At 41.7% G+C, this 20221-nt stretch overlaps 1 long non-coding RNA gene across 4 annotated transcripts in view; it reads right to left on the bottom strand.

Annotated features, from left to right (window-relative positions):
* The window catches only part of LOC129188398 (uncharacterized), a 222253-nt gene that overhangs the window by 92969 nt on the left and 109063 nt on the right, over positions 1–20221 (bottom strand). For 2 of the 4 annotated variants that reach the window (XR_008572614.1, XR_008572617.1), the window contains exon 1: positions 18062–18489. The exons of the other annotated variants lie outside the window; for them this stretch is intronic. This is a non-coding gene — a long non-coding RNA (uncharacterized LOC129188398). Of the gene's footprint in view, positions 1–18061; positions 18490–20221 lie in introns of those variants that run through there. 4 annotated transcript variants of the gene reach the window in all.

Genomic DNA, 20221 nt, shown 5'->3' with positions numbered 1-20221 from the left:
CATAAATTAAATATCACCCAGAAAAACCCAGAATAATAAATACTAGGGCTGTCAAATGATTAAAATTTGTAATCAGATTAATCCGTTTTCTAATTAATCATGATTAATCACCATGTCACACTATGTTACCTTACATTACCTGATCATATTACCTTATCATTTTCTTGTGTATTTTAAACTAGCAAAGAGTACATTTGTAATACAGGAAGTGAACTAATGTATTGCAATTGGATGGGGGGAGGGGGGGGGGATTAAATAAGCTTTGCTTTGTAGTATGTGATGTATTCCAATATAACTTGTATGCATGTTCAAAATAATTTAAACCATTGCCATTACCATTATCATGTCTGAAATATGCCCATTTTTATTGTATTTATTATTGAATATTTGAATTATTGAATTATTGAAAGAAAGATAAAAGACAGTGCAGCATTATATATATTTGTATGTATTAGCAGTGCCAAATTAACTTAAAATTTAAGTTAAGACATGGCACACATGTCTGAAAATATAATTATCTAACACTGGTTTCTTTGATAGCAAAATATTTGAATCAGACTTTAAACTGTGTTATTATGAGCAATGAGGAGTGGCGTTCAAAGACACCACGTTATCTAAGTTGAAATCACATGTTTTGAGTGAATTTTCTGGGATTTCCGAGCACCCTTGAATGCCGAAAATTGTACTTCCCCCTTAAGAGTTACAAAGTGAGTGATAAGAATATCCACATATTGATTTTCATTGCATTTCTGTTTATTTAGACCACCCGTACACGCATGATAAAGACGTTGTTGAGATATTTAGAGTGTCCCTGAACGCATCTCGCGGTCTGTCTCGTGATAATGAGGAAGTGTTTTTGCAATGAATGGACTAGAGACGCGTTTGTTTGGAGTAGAAGACGCATATATGGTGTTGGATTGTACTGCTGTTGATGTGTTCAGGTAAGAATAAAGTTATAAAAGAGCGTCAGACACAGTGTGACTCTGAGGGGAGCAACACTGTGCTGCCGTCTGTCGTCATAATAGAGAGCCTTGGCTTGCCATGATGCGTTAATTACTTAACGCGTAATTCATGAAATATATTAGTTACCGCCGTTAACGTGCTATTTTTGACAGCCCTAATAAATACATAATGAAGGTAATATGCGGTAATAGATAAGTATAGAATACAGTATGTGATAGAATGTAGAATAAATAACAAGTACAGGACTAAAAATGACATACAGTAGGAGTTGTGGGAATAGGAATGCTGGGAAGAGGACATATGTTGAAATTGACCACTATGCTGTATACTTTCTAGCCTGGTGCAAAACGGCATACACTCTGATGACATATACGACATGTTTTTCCTCTTTATACTTATTTCATGTATTGTAAAATCAGAACAGGAAAGATTTTGTCAATTTGACCCTTAATCTGAGGATCTTGTTATATTTCAAATGTAACATTTACTGTATGTTCTCACAAATATGATTACACACACACGCACACACACACGCAGGCAGACAGCTGTCAGTCAGTCTTTTGAGAGCACTATGTTGTTGGTTAAGTCTGACACTGTGCCTCAGCCACTCTAAGCCTATTACTGTATTCATTCACCGCTGTTCACAACACACACACAAACACTGGCGCTATCATCGAGACCTTATTCAGTAAGCCTAGCATATCCTCCAGCCGTATCGCACATCATTCTTCCAACAAACACCCTGTGTCCCAAACTCACACACGCACGCACACACACACACACACACACACACACACACACACACACACACACACACACACACACGCTATCTGAATCATTTTTTTCCAGAGAGGGGTTGTTGTCACTGTTTGTTGAGGGTATCGTTTACAGCCAAGGTGTTTGGAGAAAGACACCTCTCCCATGGCGTGGCTTGTGTGTGTGTGTGTATGTGTGTGTGCAAGTGGGGCTTTGCTGTTTCCTACACGTTATCAGTTCTATTCCAATGTATTTCTTATCGAGGTGGAGGTTTGAAGGGAGGTGGGGAAGGAGGGGGACCGACGACCGACAATACAAGCTTATCAAACGTCCTCAGCCATGATTCTACCTGTCACTCAAGACCCACATGCACACCCACACGCACACACACCCACAGACACACACACAGTATCGCTAACGGCGCGGCTGTTTGATTGATAGATGGCTTTACCAACAAGTAGAAAGCAGGGATCAACATCACTTTTTCCTTCCACACTGACATAAACTGCGTATGGACGCGTGTGTGTTTGAAGTGAGCCGGAACATTCCATAGTAACAAAAGTGGGATTAGAGATGCATTAGTTGGCCTTGCAGCAAGAGTCCTGTCAATAAGAGTGGCGAGAATAAACTGTGAAACCTCGATAAGAAGACAAAGGACAAGTGAGATAGCACCAAGAGGAGAGAGTGGGAGAGGGAGGTGGAGGGAAGGATCAATAGAGAGAGAGGGAGAGATGGATAAATGACATGAAGGAGAGAGAGAAAGGATCAATATGAAGAGTGGAGAGAAAGTTTTCACAAAGGAGTTGGGTGAAGATGGTTAAGGGTGTAATACATTGAAGGATGGAGGAGGGGAGGCTGAGTGTTTGGATTTAATGTAGGTAAGAAGCAGACTGCAACTAAGATGGTTTGATATTGATGCTGGGATGTTTACGACTTTAAGGTTATCTTGCAGAATTTTAGTGACCAAAGTCTAAGCAAAAAAAAAATATCATTATATACTACACTATTATTTCAAGTGCTGCCAACCACTGTTTAGACGCATAGATATACTTATTTCATGCTATATACAATAATCCCTCATTTATTGCAGTTAATTGGTTCCAGACCCAACTATGTTAAGTGACTTTTTTCCTAATTAGAGAATGGTAAACTGGTTTACAACCTTTTAAATACAGTCTTTAACATTATTAGAGACTTCTAGACATGAGGTAACATCCCTATAGTACCTTTAAACTTGTATTACCCAATATACAGTAGTAGACACTAACACAAAATAAGCCATTTAAGACATAAATAAGACTGGTATTTGTGTGTGTTACTGTAAATGTGTTCCAGTGGTGTGGATAGGAAGTGAGGCCGTGGGATTATGGTTGAGGCTTAGCTTGGCGTGCCGGCCGCAATGAGTCAAAACTGCAATAAAAGCCTGTTGTCCAGGCGATCCAGTCTGGTGCTTGTGTGTCTCAGCAAACATCACAGTAACATTACTGACACCTAGTGGCCAGTGTAGAATACTACATATCATCACAACGTCCTTGAATGTGTTTTCTGAATGCCTTATTTTTGTATTTTAGTTCATCTGACCGTTTTCATGCTTGAAAATACTTAATGCGTAAAATTTGCTTAAATGTGCATTTTTTGACTAATAGTAGGCCATATTCAACTACAAAACAGCATGATTTATTAATAATATATTTTTGAAAAACCGTGATAGTCATGGAAAAATTTGAAGAGCGAAGTGCGACTGCTTGTCCTCATTAGGGTCACAAATGAGGTGGAGCTTACCCCAACTGACTTCAGGTCAAAGTAGTATACCCTTGATCTCCTGACTATGAGGCAGACATGTTGACCACAAGCTCACCATACGGTCGTTTTGTGTGCACTGATTGTTCTTTTTTGTGTGTTTTGGCTTTTCCCATCAGCAGTCATCTCAGCGAGTCAATCGAGTTTGATTTGGCTTAGCTTTTGTTTTTTTTGTTTTTATTTTACAACGAATGACATTTATCCAGGCTCGGGACCACCAATGTACATCTCCAGTAGCTGGGTGTTGGGGTTCTGGTAGGTAATCGAACCCGTGCCTTTACAAAAGGCAGCAGCGTGTACCATTACACCACTAAGGCTGCACTACTCCACAAAATATCCTACAAAATTTTCCAAGAATACGGTTGACAATTACGCCGCAGTGGACAGCTTTCTCAATCAAGTACAGTGACATCCGATCTTTTATTTTGTGCATGTTCTTTGTTGTCATTTTAGTCAAAACATAGTGAAATTACTGCAGCAGCTGTTAGATAAGAGTATCACATATATTAAAACAGAAGAATCGAAATAAAAATATGCACAAACTGCTGTACGTTCAAAAATCCTTGGCTAGTTTCACCTTCAATTTCAGCAGAATCTTGACGCAACCTTGAGCCGGTAAAACGATGATGTGGTGCTATGAGTGGGGTTGTGTGCTATTTCCGCTTCCTCACCTATAGGCTATTTATCAATGGGTCAAATACACGCAATTTTCAATTTGTTGCTGAAGAGCTTTTAGTCCTACAAAGACTGGCGCCATGAGAGGAGGTTGAAGGCCAGCTGAGAGCAGCAAGAGGGGGTGGGTGGGATGTATTGTAATTGTTTCACAGACTCCCGTTAATTAATTTTCTTCATTTATGCTGGGGACACTACATAGGCCTGGGAGCTATAGGTAATGATAAAGAGGGCGAGACGTGAATGCACAGAGCGAGAGCTGAGGGAGGGAGCGCATCCTGTTACTGTCAGCAAGGCAACGAGTAGCTAGCTGTCACACAAAGACACAATGAGCCCCTGCAACAAACAGCCACTTAAAAAGCAGCCTGGCAACAGAGAGCAAATTCAATTAGAGAAGTAATTAGTAGATACAGGACCAGGCAAGCAGGCTGCGGAGACCCCACAACACAGGATTTAATAGGTGCAAATAGGAGGAGGACGCTGTCATAATTAAGAGGCAATCGCCTATGTCAATGAATACCTAAAAATACACAGCCTCCCCAATGCTCAACTATTAATTCAGTGATCACAAAATATTTCAGAAGATGATTAATACAACAAATTCATTTTGAAAGACTAATTTCTGGAAAGATAGCAAGACAATTGCACATAATGCATCCTGACTGGCATTTATATTGCTAATTAATTTTTTTCCCTCTGATAATTTGTGGAGGGACTCTTACCCCTCGTTCTCTCCCATGCATGAGTGAGTGTTTATTGCTTGTGAGGCAGCCTTCGCTCAAATACACTGCAGAGGCTGTTGAACAGAGCTTGGAACGCCTCCTCATAGAACGTCGCCACTCATGAGCGAAAAAGAAACAACAAAAATACAAAAACAAACAAACAAAAGTCACTACAGCTTCTTCCTTTTCCACCTCAATACCCCTCCACTCTCATGTATCTCCCTTTCCACGCCAGAGCTCCACAGAGACAAAGGACAGCAATTAAACTAGATGATAAGGATGTGAAATAAATCAGCGGATTTGATTGATTTGTCTCTCTCTCGAGGACGGGATGGAGCATGACAGTGGCTATCTCTTCGCACATGCAGCTCCTCTACCGCTAAAAAATAGCTTCCTCTCTTTCTAAAATTCCCTAACATCGATTCAACAAGCTTTCATAGAAATGACTAAGATACATTGCAGAACATAACAATCGTTTAAATCAAATCATTGTTTTTGTTGGGGCCTGTGTGAGACGACACCCTAGTTTGTTTCTGTGGCTGATGTTGCTGTCACCACCTCAGTGTTTAAGTCACGATCTTGTCAGGAAGGCATTCATCTTAACAGTAACAGGCCAAAGGAGCTGCAGGGTGGATCTCTCGTTCAGTCCGTCAGTGTTTGTTTCATTGACTAAAAGCACGCTTCAAACCCAAGAATGAGAGGGCAAAGAAAAATTGAAAATCTTTGTCACATTTCTTGATTTTGACCTAAATTTGTGTTTGTAAAATGAAGCGTTGAACCCAGACTTCAAGGCATGTTGCAGTTTGCACGCCTCCCATCAGCCAAAGTGCTCATTTAAATACGGTGTAAAACATGGAGGATAATGTTATATCATGTTGATATTTATCGTGATTTTCTCGAGAAAACACATTTTAAAACATTCTGAACTCTTTTACAGCTTGTATGTGGGTCTCATGCCCTTATGATAACAAAGACACCATGATACAGCGATATCTGCTTTCTGAACACAGTGGATCTCGCACATTCGTGATTCAGCATTCGCCGCCCCACAAATCTGCAGCTTTTTGGTAAATAAAATGAAATTTTTGTCTCCAAAATGTTTTGGAAGACAACAACAATGTAAGGAAAATGTTTTTCCTTACGTTGGCAATCATTTACAAATGCTTGATAGAGGTAAAATGTACAGCATCCACGGTACCACTGTTAAAAAAGCTTTCACTGATAATGTTTTTTATCAAGCACTGAGATGTTGCACTTTGTTCGGACGCCCTTGAACGCACCATAGTTGCGTGTGCAACACTGTGACTGATTGATCATCTTCATTATCATTCATTAGTGATGAGTACTTATACCTTTTATACTTTAAATGTGTTTAATTCTGTGCTTCTCAAATTGTGGGGCACACCGCTCAGGGGTGGGGTGGGGGGTGGTTGTGTGGGGGGGGTCACAAGGGGTTTGGTCTCTCCTTGCTAGCCCAGCAGACAGACAACATGTTCTCAATTAAAAACTCCAGTTGAGTTTCACTTCAGAGCCTTTATTTTAATGCACTATAAAAGTGAACATACAATAAACAGCGTGTCAATTATAATTGAAAATTCTTAAATCGAGGTAATCGAAGGGCAGGATGTGATCGCTCCCTGCAGATTCTTACTGATAACTGACACAATTCATAATATCAATAGAGTACAAACACTGAAAATGAATCAAAAGTCAAACCCACCGCATGCTTGCTCATCTGCGCCTACATTTGTATGTGTAATAAAGACGTGTCATTTAATTTATGCAATCGCTCGAAAGTAATGAATACATCTTCCGTAATAGAAATAATAAGAACACCTCAAAAAAAGACTGGAAATAATCTACCAAGTTGGAGAAACTGATGGGACAACAAACATGACAAAAAGAAAAACACTCAATGTGAGCACAGGCCAGGAGTAGGAGGGGGACTCTTGCCCAAGTCCAGCACAGTACTAATGACCTAGTGCGGGTGTGTCCTAAATTGTCCATGGTGAGTAAAAATGGTTGTCTATATGTGCCCTGTGACTGACTGGCGACCAGTCCAGGGTGTACCCCCGCCTCTCGCCCAAAGTCAGCTGGGATTGGCCCCAGCTCACCTGTGACTCTAATGAGGACAAGCGGTATAGAAAATGAATAAATAAGTGAATTTTTGTTAAGCTCAAAACTTTGTACTTTTCCATGCTGGTGCATCTAACTAACTTATATGTTATGATTGGGAACAAAACAGTCACTGGAAACTTTCTATTGATTCCACAGTTTTGAATTTCCTCACTAGATAAAAATATTCTCATATTTTGTTTAATCTTTGGCATGGAAATGAAACGCAGCGCCCAAGCTGAGTGGGGGCGTGAGGGGTGAGTTCAGGCTCTGATGATGAAGTGAATTTCCACATCCACATCTTTTAAATACAGATTTAGTTTCTCAGGCTTGGTAAAAAATGGGTGAGGGGGGGTGAATCTCCATATGCAGAATTTACATATTCATCTGTGACAGTCAGGGTTATTTGCTACCCCATTTTTGAGTGATGTGAGCGAAAAATATCCATTTAGCCATATCATCATGAATGATCAGGACTCATAAGCCAGGCAATGGGCTGAGAGGGGAGGATAACACTAATATGGCCTCAGATTTCTTTGCAGGACTAGTTAATGCCATTCACTGAGGAAGGTAGATGATCGACTAGGGAGCAGAGAGATGGGAGAAAAGGAGATGGACATTAAGTGGCCTTCGGAGTCCATGGCTGCTGCTTTAAGAGCCAATTACCACTCTAATGGAGTTAATGCCAGAGATGAGATTGGCTTGCCAGATGAGAGGGGAGAGGAAAGCGAGGAAAATATGACAGTGAGACAAACTACAGCAGAGAAAACGATTAGTATTTGTTAATCTGATGGGAAAATCATTAAGCATCAAACATACTGTAACACATCAGGAAAGAAACCAAAATGAGATGGAGGGGCAAGGACACATGGCACAAAATACACAGAGATCTGTCTCAGTCTCATGATCCATCATGTTAGGATGCAGATTATAACTGTGATCTCCGGGCTTATAAACGATTTAGCCAATTACCAACGCTATCTAAAAACGCTTTAATTTGCCATTCAGAGCTGCAACAGGGGCCCTCAGAGCTGTCAATGAGGGTGATTAGAGCCCAGATTGCAGCTTCGGAGGGCCCAAACATCTGCTGCCAGAGTGACTTGGAGATGTTGATGCAGAAAAAAAAACAACTCCTCTTCAGAGCCTGGCATCTGATTAGCAAGGAGAAGACAGAGAGAAGAGGAGAGGAGATAAAGAGGATGAGAGTCGAGAGGAAAGAAGAAGTGGAAAGGCCTGTCTTGGTCGCCTGCCAGCGAGCGCAGCGACAAGGAAGGCCCATCTGTGCGCCCTCACACTCAAGGCATGGCAGATGTCGAAGCAGATTGATTTTCATTCAGCTGCCATGATACCCAAGTGGAAAAACACACACACACGCACACACACACACACAATCACGGTGTTTGAAAGCTCCGTCAAGTACCCGTGCTGCTGTTGGCTGTCACTTTGCCAAGCATTTTCTCTCCTTCCTGTCATTTCCTCATTCTCCAGCCCTCCCTCTCTCTTTCCCCATCTCTCTTCCTCCGCCTATCGCCCTCAGCGAGTGCAAGCAGAATCTAAACGCCACATCTGGTGCTCAAATTAAATCATTTACAGTCCATAGAGAGAAGAGACGTTTAGTGACAATACAGCCGGTAGGGAATCAGTGTGCTTTCTCTTGTGGCGCTAACACTATCGTCTCCGCTGACATCTGATTAGATGTCAATACAGACGTGTTCAGATATGCAAGACGCATTTTCTTGCACCATGCTGTAAATGAGAAGATTGAAAATGTCATGGAGAGCGCTGATCGTGTGCCAGCGTGGCCTCTGACACCTGTACTCCCTTGTGTCTCTGCTAACATCTGCACTTCTCTCTGTCAGGTTTCAGTGTTGGCTTGATGAACTTATATAATAAATACAGTAGATTTATAAATAAATCTTACGCACCTGAATACGGTATGGCTGCTGGTCAGTGGGTATGTAACACAACAAGCTGTGGAAGGCTATGTGCTGGATAACACTTTATCACATCACACCTCGGTTTTCGAACACCCAAGTTTTCATATGATTCAGTTCGCTACAAAAATATCTGCCAAAATTGACCCCGGTTCTCATACATTGTCTTGCTTTTTTGGTATTCAGTGTGACAAATATTGCATTTTACCCTTTTGTCCCTTTTAGTCTTGTGTTATTAACGAAAATGTGGATGAACTACTTCCAGCATTGCTTGTTTAATCAGCCATGTTGGATCACACACCCAGTGCCAAATCTCATGAGACTTAAGTTTACACAATACAGTACTGTGGCGTCCTGTAAGGTTCATTCAGTCTGAACATGACACTAACTAGTCTGTTTGCTGAGGTAAAACTCTGTGAAGGTGAAGATTTGGATCTGACTTAATTGAACTCTGCATCAAGCATTGCGCCCTCTGTCGTTACCAACAAACCCCACTGGCAAAAATGCTAATTGAAGCTGTGGGAACATGAATAAAAGCCAACAACTGTGGGCAACACTAAATTTCCACAGTCAGTCGGTCTTTCGTGATTATTTGAAATGCAAATTGTATCCTTATATCTCTTACATATGATATGCGTATACAGTAAGTGTTATTACTTGATTTCAAAGGTTGTGTGTTTATGTTGATGTTATCTTTTACAAATGATAATGACACTTGTGTGGCTAACAATGGGCAGCACTGTACCATTTGCATGTTCTCTCTGTGCTTACATGGGTCTTCTCTGTGTACCCTGCCTTCCTCCCACATTCCAAGTCATGCATGTTAGGCTAATCGGACACTCTAAATTGCCTGTAAGTGTGAGTGTGAATGGTTGTCTGTCAGTATGTGCCCTGTGATTGACTGGGTTTACCCTGCCTCTTGCCCAAAGTCAGCTGGGATAGGCTCCAGCTAAAAGGTGACAAACGGTATAGAACATGGATAACTGGATGGCTAACGATGCATTTCAATCAAAAACTCAAAAACACACTTTCACAGAATGACTAAACTTCCCATTCACTTCACAGTGAATAATATGCCTGCATGGGTTCCAATAATCAGTCTATACTGACACTAAAAATAGTAAAAATATGAACTATTGAACTGTTTCCTAATTGCTTTTGCTGTGGTTCAAAGTCTAAAACATGGCTTGTTTTTTTTCAACATTTCAAGAATGTGTCACTTAAGAGATATTAAGGAAGCGTGATAGAAGGCTGTTGACTAGTTGCCCGGCCTGGGAATGGACTGACTCTTGTGAAATCCCTGTAAAATATGAGACTTGTGGTCATCCATCATTATAGTCAGACAGCAAGCGCCTTTGTTTGTCTGGTTCTGGCCCGCACTGGACAGGTCTGCATGGCTACTGGAGAGACTGTAATGTGTGTGTGTGAGAGAGAAGAGGGGCAGACAGCTGAAACTGTGTCAAACAGTGCAAGTGTGTGTGGCGGGAGGCAGTTGACCCGGTGTCAATTAGGGAGCCCATATCGTTCCATTCCCTGGGGGCGAGGCCGACTGAAACATTAAATCATTTCATTCATTTCAAACCAATCACGCTGTTTCCCCCCCCACTTACATGTCTGAAAGCTTAGGTTGCCTGCTGGTTTGCTGACATTTAAAAAAAAAATGGATCAAAGTAGCTTAGTGAATTTAAGATGTGGCAGTAGAGTTATTCACATTTTAAGTAACGACAGACCAAAATATATACACATTACATAATGTACTTCTAAAGTAGTTTATGTGAAAAATCTCAGTGAAAAATGTAGGGGTGTAGACTATTCCACCATTTGATTTGGAGGAGTCTAAGTCGACTATCGATCTCGCTGTCGAATCATATAAAAATGTGATGTGATCGAGACTGTACCATTTTGACTAGGGTTGGGCATTGTTTGAATTTGAACGATTCCGGTTACGATTCCAAGTCATCGTTTCGATTCTGGCTCCAAACAATTCTCGATTCCAATGCTTTTAAGTGGCAGGGTCATAAAAGTGTCCATGGTTTAAACGAGGGCTCTAACCAGGGTTCTTTTTGGATGACATGTCTGAACTTCCCATGAATTTTTTCATGATATGATTTTTTTTTTATCAACTTTTCCCATTTTCACCCAGATCTTTTTTCACAGGAGTACACGATCACAAAAGATGTTTAGTTTTGAAAAGCTCATGAAAACAACATTTCCACATATGCCATCGCTTATGTGTGAGTGTGTGATGCTGCAGGCACTTAAACATGCACTAACCTAAGTGCAGAATATCAAACTTGTATAAGGTTTGTCTACGAGCTATGAGTCTTGAGCTACCATGTTAGCACTAGTATACTTTCCTGCCTCAATGTTGGTCTGAGCTCTTCTTTTGACACCCTTATTTTGTTAGCCAAGCAAACAGGATGTACTGCAAAGTGCTCTTATTTTGTAGGCCGTAAGTGTGTTTTGTGGGTTGATTTTCTGTTTGACTTCCCTGATTCTGACCGATTTGGTGATGAAACTGCATTTTTCTTGCATGAAACAAACACTAAAATGATGTCCACAATACAGCTCTTTTTAACTAGGAAAATAACTCACTTGTGGTATTTTGAAAGTTAACGGTTTGAGGTCATTGCATTGCATAAGAAAAATCTAAAATATTGTAATTCATAGCACTATGTCTTCTGTAACAAAATGTTATGATTCATTGTTATTCATGTAAATGTATCAAAAACAACAACTATTCGTTTGGAAAAACATCCAATTGAATTAAATTGAAATGCACTTCATTTCGGTTTGAAAGTCTCGCACACATGGTCATGGTCGTGATTTGCTTGTTTTGGACATGTTTAACAAGTTACATGAAGAAAAATCAACTGATTTCATTTACACAATTCAACATGTCCAAAAAGGAGTAGGGAGAAGCGGATCTTATTTTAATCCTACCCCTTATTTTGTGCTGATGATTCATTCAAATCACGTGTTTTACATGTAATTTGTGTGTTTACATTTTGTCATTAAAAATGTTTGTTCACTTCCTGTGTGTAAGTGTCATCATTTTTTAATTGGGAGAGAAAATAACAGAGCTCGTGTAGCAGTAGATATAGCTTATGTAGTGATGAAGGAAAGACAAGAAAGAAGAGAAAAAGTGATTTAAAAAAAACTACAAAATAGGCAAATAGCAAAATAAAGGATATAGCTTCTGCAGCAATAAAAGAAAATAATAAAATAAATGACGTTTAAAAAATAAAAATGATTAAATAAATAACAGTAAATAAGATAAGACTGAATGTAATTAATCATAAATACAATCATACATACAAAATAAGTATAATGATTAAACATAAATATATAAATAAATACTGGAGTAAAATATCTGGGAGAAACATGGCAAAATAATCAATAATACTGACTCAATGAATGAAATATTGACATAGATTATTAAAAAAGAAATTGTTGTTTTCATCAGTTGTTGAGTTTATTCCATCAAGCTGGAAATTGGCAATACATGTGTGAAAACTTGGATATAGTTGCGAAGTCTCAAACTGATTTAGTGTTAAATCCAGTATTTCTGATTGCTGTTTGTTGGTGGCAGACTCCAAATCAGCTTTTCCATGAAATCCTCTCTGACAAAATGTGACAAACTATTGTTGTTCTTTGTCTCCATATCACTCTAATCCTCTTTCTCGCTCTCTTCCTGTCTGCATCCCTCCATCTCCCTTCCCAATTGCAGGAAAATGCCTCAGTACTGGCCGCTGTGAATGCCCACACAGCTAGGCCATAGCTATGTGGGTCTTACTGGGGGGCTAATCTGTGTGGTCACGTTTTGCATATGCATATGGGTATGGGTGTAATAGGGAGCTGGCTTGCCTCATTTGGCTCTTGAACATTGTGTATGTGTTCGCAACTATGGCAAACTGACTTGATCGGACTTAGGAGAGGACCCGATGGATTTGGACATTAGAACCACGTGCATGCATGTGTGCATGTTGGCTCATTCTCAGGGTGTCGTATGTCCTTGTGTCTGTTTGGCTGCTTTTGTAGGTATGCTGTGGATCAGTTTAAGCCTTAAAACCTATTGTAGTGCAAAACCCCATCCTCTCTCATATGTTTTACCTCTTTGTTTGATAGTCCATATCCATGCTTCTGCTAATATGCAAAATGCACCGAGGTCTGATACACCTAGGATTATTATTATATATATATAATAATAATAAAGGATCCTGTGGAAACTTCAAACTCAATCCAGAGCATACTGATCAAGTATACAATATTCAAGGATGCATGTACAGTACAGTAGATCCCTGCGGGTTATGTTTCCGAACAAATAACCTTAATTGATACGCCCATAAAAATGGCTAATTTTAATGCATAGCTCGCTCCCCACTGTTCAAACCCTCCTGCTAGCTTGATGCTGATGTTATCCTCTGATTTCGGACCTGGCACCTGGCGGACTCATGGAGCGTCTTCGGGAGCTTAAGGCCCAGACAGCTCAGCGGTACAAGTCTCCCGGACGCAATACCCACTTCCAGCCCCTTCGCCACCCTTCTGGCTCTCCTGTGGACATCTCGAATCCGTCCCTTGAGGAGGGGTACTATGGTCTGATGTGCATCCCCAGCCGCATAGCTGCTTCCGGATCCAGCCACAGTGACAACACTTCGCCAGATGGAGGTCAGGTCACCTCTGGCGCCCACTACTTCTCCACACAGGGCTGAGGTTGGATCACCTCCGGCTTTAGCCTCACTCTCGCCCGAGGGCAGTCCTCGTCCTGTGGCTCCACGCCCGGCTGAGGGAAAGTCTCCAACCACTGGAGCTGCTCCACACGTGGCCAAGAGTAAGTCTGCACCCATCGCAGCGCCACGTGCTGCCGAGGTCAAGTCTGCACCCACAGCAGCTTCAGGCACCGCCGAGGTCAAGTCTGCACTCGGACCGGCGCTCCAGGGTGAGGCCAGGTCGCCTCCTGCTTGGCATTTCCCGCTGGACCGTCGTCAGCTACGACTTTGCGGACCTGGTTGCTCCAGCCGACTCCGACTCCGCAAACCTGGACACGCTTCCTGCGGCATAAGCGGCAAGTCACCGTCACGCAACCCAGCATCGCCACCAGACGCTGCCTCGCTGGCAGCAAGGATGCCGGCCTGTCTCCTCCGTTCGTCCCGTAGTGGGGGCATGCAAGTCCGACGACCCTCCACTGATCCTCCCTCCACCCACCCTGGACTCTTTGGAACGTCTGGCATCTGTTCTCAGTACGGCGCTGGTTCATTGTATCTTTTCTCACTGACTATGTGTACCTCGCCTGTGCTGTCACCTGTCACCTGTCGCCTATGCTGTCACCAAAGTTCCCTTACCTGTTGCTACAGCTCAAGTCTTCCGTGAGTGTGTTCACAGAGCCTTTTACCTCTGTCGCTTTCTGTTGATTTTCCTGCACCTGCTTCATTAAAGAATTTTTATTTTTTCACCACCGCCGCCTGTCACTGCATACTGGGGGTCAAGCACTCGACAGCGCCGAAGATCAAGACGAGTTTTACACAACACATAACAAATAAGGTAAATTAGATCGCTGATGAGTAGCTAATGCATTGCTCATGTTAGCTATTGCTAGCGCTGCTGTCACTACGCAATACGTACCGGAAACGCCATCGGTTCTACGCATGTGCAGAACGCGTCTACATCTGGTCAGCCAAGTCACATGTTAGGCATGTGTAATCTACGCCATCCGTCGATCAATTTTACGGTAGAAATATACTTCCCCCCCACCTCCCAAAAATGTTACGATTTGAAACATGATAACATAATTGATCTTTTTTTAAAATATATCATATCCATGGTGCAAGTGGATCATTTATAAGCCCTCTTTTTTTGGTTCCATAAATTTATTTAAGCAGCTCGTACCCAAATTTTAGCTCACAGTTCCAAGCACAAAATCAGCCCAGACACGGCTCGGTTCTAAAAAAAAACACTCGTTTGTTGGGACATTCGAATGCCTAGGTACCACTGTATAAATAGCAATATAAAATACCTGCAGTGCTTCAGTACGTTCCCGCTTCTCTCTGGCAATGTAGTCAGGGCTTTGAAGCTAAATTTACCAATCAAAATATCCCTTTCTTTCTCCATTTCTGCTCAATATTTGCTTGTAGCTCCAGGGACCGCTACATCCTCAAACTACGGCGTTGGCCGAGGGTCAAACAGGACGTTAACTGCGCATCAAAAATATTGTGCCGTTAAAGGAAACACGTTATATAAAACATTTCAAAATGTACCTGCATTGTTTTGTGACTCAGTTAAATCAAAAGGTCTGTTTGTCCAGACCAATATTTCTTAAAAGTGAAGTGAAAATATCATTTCGTCTTGTGAAACCAATATCGTGCATCTTCTGGTCTCCTGAGCTGAGTGTATCGTGACACCTCAAGTACATCGACAAAAAGTGTCTGAATAAACTTCCAGCACTTTTAATGCAAAAAGTTATTACAGCCACCTCCTTTACCGATGTTTATGCCTGGAACATTAGTCCTAACAATAACTGTGTAGCTGGAACATAGAGCCACTAATGTAAATTGACGCTATTGTTACTACACATGCTCATACCCCATCCCGTTTGCCTCTTCTCAGAAAAGTTTTCTCCATCAGCCTCTTAAATGTGTGGCCCTCAGCTATTACCCTCTTTTCCTCTTCCCACCATTTCTCCATCTTAATGCATTTCATAAAACATCAGGCGTGGAGGGAAAAGCACAAGATGGATGATGTGATTTTTTTGCCAACAGCTAAAGGATGGGGATAAAGGGTTGCGTCCTGTCTGTCTGTCTACCTGAGTCTGTCCATCCACTTGCTGCATTAAGACGCTGTCCGGCTTCTTTTCAAAGCCAGCCGCTCTCAACCGTCACAGGGCTTTTGTCCCCCTCTCATTCTCCCCATCCCACCACCACATCAACGAATCCCCGCCTCTCAGTCCACCAATGAGTGTCTGTAATGGCCCAGAGGGGAAAAACTAAGAAAGTGTGTAGAATGGAGGAATGGAACGAGAAAAGATAGCGAGCGGGAGCAACTGGAGGGTGAAGGAGGGAAGGGACAAAAAGAGAGGAGAGGCAAGTGAAGGACGGAATGAGGCTGAAGAACTGAAAGGAGACACAGGAGGAGATGAACGGAGGGGGTGAAGATGGGCAAGTCTTTAGGAGGAAGCCAGGCAGCACTAAGAGTCTCTGTTGCTGCCCAGTCAGGCCTGCCGTCCCCGGGGCCACTAAAACCTCCACTCCTCCTCGCACCACATCGCCCCCTGACTGCTGACTGCCTTCATCACCCTTACACATGCATTTGGATTGCTGCACTTGTAGGGACTTGTCAGGGGACTAATTAAAGTCAATCTAAGCTGAGATTGTGTTTCATTAGTTACATTGAAGTTACATAACAACATAAGGCCTGACAGCAAATATTTTGAAAGCAAATAAATGGAATATTCTTCGATTGACCAAAGGAGAGGCCTCCAAAGTGGGGTTCCCAAGCTATTGCAGGGGGGACGCCGGGGTCAGGACTGCCAAAGCCATGAATTTTCAGCATTTCTATGCGAAGCAGGATATGAAACCAAGTGACTAACATTCCCACAATAAATTCAAAGTTTAAAACATATGGTTTATATATTTTAATTACAATTTGCTTGGTAAAGGCATAAATCTTAAAAACGCTTTACTGAGAAATGAGGCGGGGGAGATGATGAGCGATTAGCTGCTCTCGTCTTTCAATGACCATCAGATGAATTTTGATGTCACAGTTGATGTGTAAAAGTCATGAGTAGATTTCACAAAATATATAAAAGATTTTAATAAATAATATCTAATATTGTATATATGAATAAATACACACATAAATTCATATATAACATTGTATAGTCAACTGTAAATTGACTATTTTTTTAGAGACAGTTCCAAATATTTGGTATATTCGGTAATTTAAAAAGGAAGGAGATGGTGATGGTTTACAAAATGTGAACTGAACAAGCAGGATCATTTGGATTAGAATTCATGACTACAACTTTAATTGTACACAAATATACAGACAGGAACACCACAAGTGTCATCCCTGCTCCAGTAGTTGGTCCTCACAAGAGTGGCATCACCAAAAGCATGTAGACACACACACACACACACACACCACACACACACAGCCAGTGGCCTTGGGACTAATTGCTAGATTGAAGCAGATTTTCCTGTTCAGTTCAGAGCTGTAATTGTGAGGAGAGCAGCGAGGAATGACAGGGCTTCAAGCTGAGAGGACAAATCACCAGGGGCCACCGATTATGATGTCGGTGTGTGTGTGCGTGTGTGTGTGTGTGTGTATGCGTGTGCAGAGGGTGAAGGGTTAAGCCAACCATCACTCAATTCCAGGTTTCCGTGGCACTGACCTCAAACGGCTACACAGACACTCACACACACATACTCACACATCGCAAATGTTCTTGTACAGTAGAACAACTTGAACAAACACAAATGCGGGGTAAGACATCTGCGTGTAATGCATTCTTCTTTGATTTTTAGCTGAAATCGTGAAATATGCAAACACTTAGCATATGTAATGTAGGGCCCAAAGGTAGCCAATTTGAGTGGATTGCAAAGACTTTTTTTTATCACCATCATCATGATTATCATAACCACATCTTGCCAGTGTGTAAATATGTAAATGAGCCAGACTGCTCAAAGCACAGGTACAGTAACTACACAAAAATATTGGTACTTGCTAATTGAACACGATGTCTCTGCTCACGACTCTATGCTGAACGCACAGTTGAGTATAAACCTGCAACTCGGTTGCCTTTCAACACAAAGACAGATGAACATCAACTCCCTCCTCTTTATCACACTTCCTCCTCCTACAGGAGCCTTGTCAGACTCTGCAGGACAGACAAAATGGAAACACACGTTTTGGGCATGCAGCACAGCATGCTTTTTGCTTCACACCCGGGAAGACCTGGATAGAAACATGCACGCAACAGCACAATATGTAACTACACCTGGACCTTTTCTTTTGCATACTGTCATTTGTTGCAATGGTAAAAGGGCAGAATTAAACCTGTTCAAGCCAGTTAGTCAAACAGTGGAGTGAGTTCAGTCTTCTTACCTTGTAGTGATGTCATCAAGGTTCTTATGACAAGGCCTCTCGTCTTGTTCTCTGATTGGCTGCTGCCACATCAGTGTTACATCCATTGCAGGAAAACTATCTCAGAATCCGCTGCTCGGAGGTTAGAATATGAAGCTTCGCTCTATTGGTCCTTTTGGACAAATTTTGTGAGAAGTAATACGGGATTTCTTATAAGGAAAGATTTAATACTCCTGTCTACCTGCCAGCCTGAACTTAGCGACTCACAATAATTCTTCATGCACATTTCCCCGTCTATTCACTCACACACTTTGGCCTAGCCACCCTCATTCTCATTCCTCATCTGTATTTACCTGAGGTCCAGCCCACCCTCTCATCCCCATCCCAGTCTTGAAGCACCTACAGCGGGCCCAGCTCTGCGCTCCCTGCCTCTCCTCTAGCCTTCCTTCCCTGCCTCCCTCAGCTGAGGCTTTCTGCTCAGTGTTCAAGGGGAGAGCCAGCTAGGAATGCTGTGGCTCTAGACGTTTTGCCCAAGCCCTACGTCTCTTTCACTGAGGCAAGATTAGTTCATACAAAAACTCAACAATACACCACTGAAAGCCATTGTTGATATTCAACATTTTTCACATAGCGGAGCAGAATAGACAATGTGGCAGCCGGGAAAGCACGAAGTGGACTAGGAGGGCTGATGGCTGATGCTATCTCAGCCGAGTGAGGGCCTTAATCCTTTTTGTACATACACAAACACACTTTCAACATCTTGGAGACGGTAAAATCAATGATGCTTGCCTTTTTGTGTCTGCGTTGGGATCAGTTGGTGGGTGAGTGTGATAGGGGGAAATAATGAGATTGTGTGCCTCTCTGTGTGTGTGTGTGTGTGTGTGTGTGTGTGTGTGTGTGTGTGTGTGTCAGAGTGTCGTATTGTGCTGACACATAAGAGTCTTCTATCAAAAGATTTCACACCAAGTAATGCAACAACCTCATGACCGCAGATTTTTGAAAAACCTATTTGGTTAAATCCAAAATAATGGACTTCAATAATAATAATTACAATAATAACAATAATAATAAATTGATTTGAAATTTCCCAACTGCAAAAAATGTCATCTGGAAATGAATCCATACATCATTTATGAAAGCTCAGATTATTGGAAACATACATGTCATACATCTAATACCACCAGTACTATGTTAGCTGTTTAAAATGATTCATTTAAATCTGAATTTAGCTACGAACCAGGAGGCAAAAGCTCAATATTTGCGCTTAAACTGAAAACAAATTATGTGGAGAATTAAACGCTGTGCAATTCGTCATCACTTTATTGAATAATTTGAAAATGTCAAATTTGTATTTTATTATTTTTTCAAAATATTTTATCTATTTAAAAAGTCAGCTAGAGAACTTATACGTTTTTTTATAAACGTCTTAAAGACAGAAAGTTGCAGCCTTCCCTGACATCTACTTCCGGCACTGTTACTGTCTCGTGACATGAAGAAGGGAGAAAATGTAATCCATTTTAATATTTACCTTGAAACACTGGAATGCGATGCGGAATGTAAATGACATGACAGGTGCGTCAATGGGAGGCTGAGCAATAAGAACGAAAATAAGCCACTCCCGTCACGAGGATGGGGTACATCATGGAAGTCACCTTTCTGAGTACAGCTGCTTAATACAACGTCATGCACAACTCATAAATCATGTCCTGCAGACAGAAGCATTTGATGGAACACAACTTAAAATGTTGTGTAACATTAGGAGCCGTGATGTCACAGTGAGACGTCTTAATTGTGTGCTAATGATATGTAATGAATGTCATCAGCCCGTAGGCTTCAGCTAACGAGCTAAATGAACTGGCACTAATAGGCCTGTTTGCTTATCTAAGCATATACATTAGCTACTGTCATAAAATGGCTCCTTCTCTGCTGGCAGGAGCGGACTGCTTCAGTCATACTAGTTCCGATATCAAACCACGCTTTTTTCCTCAATTCTATTTCATATATTATATATTCTAGTTTTCCTCTTCCTGCCCTACCCTGCGCTCCAAATCCGAAACGATCCACTTGCCTGGCTTTCCATTATTCCCCCAAGTTCGGGAGGTGGCATAGAAGAGGACGAAGAGGAGAACCAAGGGAGGGGACAGCTCCTCTCTCATTCACATTCTTTTTTCCCCCTTCCAA

This window comes from Dunckerocampus dactyliophorus, chromosome 10, assembly GCF_027744805.1.
Source record: "Dunckerocampus dactyliophorus isolate RoL2022-P2 chromosome 10, RoL_Ddac_1.1, whole genome shotgun sequence".
NCBI lineage: Eukaryota > Metazoa > Chordata > Actinopteri > Syngnathiformes > Syngnathidae > Dunckerocampus > Dunckerocampus dactyliophorus.
This window is presented reverse-complemented; position numbering and strand designations above follow the sequence as displayed.